The 925-nt window shown below is 53.9% G+C and overlaps 1 protein-coding gene across 2 annotated transcripts in view; it reads left to right on the plus strand.

The window, feature by feature from the left end:
• The first annotated feature begins 72 nt into the window (after positions 1–72).
• PTAFR (platelet-activating factor receptor) overlaps positions 73–925 on the plus strand; it is a 33,861-nt gene continuing 33,008 nt past the window's right edge. For both annotated transcript variants that reach the window (XM_005875117.2, XM_014546826.1), the window contains exon 1: positions 73–378. The gene's annotated coding sequence lies outside the window, so the exon portion shown is untranslated. The remainder of the gene's footprint in view (positions 379–925) is intronic.

Genomic DNA, 925 nt, shown 5'->3' on the forward strand with positions numbered 1-925 from the left:
GGGTTGCCAAGCGCTTCTCACCATCGAAACTGGGGATTGGGATGTGTGCTGTGGAAGGGCTTGGGGACACCTTACTGAGAATGGGCTCTGCCCGTTGTAATCCTGGCAAGTCATTTCCCCGCTCGGGGCTTTAGCTTCCTCTTCTTGGGTAAAATGAGGGTAAAAATACCTCCTCCGTCCTCCTTCCGTGAACTCTGGTGAGGTTCTGTGGATCGTGGAAAGCACAAACCTTGCAAATGGAGGCAACAGGCCTGCGTTTGAGGTCAGACGACTGAAGTCTTGAAACTTCTCTGAGCCTCAGCTTCCTCATCTCTCAGGTCTTCGCCTTGCGTGTAAAGAACATCAGGAAGCCAGGTGCCTGGCACCGAGGGGTGCACAGTGAGTACTCCCTGCCCCCTCTCCCGGCATGGTGGTCCCAGTTCCAAAAACAGAGTGAAAGAACAGAGGATTGAGGACACCTGGGAAACTTGTTAAAGAGACAATCCCTGAAGATTCGGATTCAGAGTTCAAGGTGGGGAGTGTGTGGTGGGGAGACGGCTGGAACTTGAACAAGCCCCCAGGATAGCTCAGCCAGCGCTGGAACATCAGGCAGGAGAGCCAGTCCTCCACGAGGTGGGGTGGGGGTGGGGTGGGGTGGGTGGAGCTCAGGGTTCTGTCAGAGATTCCAGTATCCTCACCCCACACCTGTGCTCAGCGGGCAGCCCTTATTTGAGGTCGGGGGTGGGTGAGCATAGCTGGAAAGAGCCCTTCGGTGATTGAACTCTCCTTGCCAGGCCAGGGTTTCCCCTGGGCTCCCTCTGCTCCATGGGCCACCTGCCTTGGTGCTTGTTAAACATTTATTTCACTGGTGGCCCACCACCAGCACTGCTATCTCAGAATCTCTCTCTCTCTCTCTTTTTTTTTTTTTACATTTTTTTTATTGATT

This window comes from Myotis brandtii, unplaced genomic scaffold (genome assembly GCF_000412655.1).
Source record: "Myotis brandtii unplaced genomic scaffold, ASM41265v1 scaffold456, whole genome shotgun sequence".
Lineage (NCBI taxonomy): Eukaryota > Metazoa > Chordata > Mammalia > Chiroptera > Vespertilionidae > Myotis > Myotis brandtii.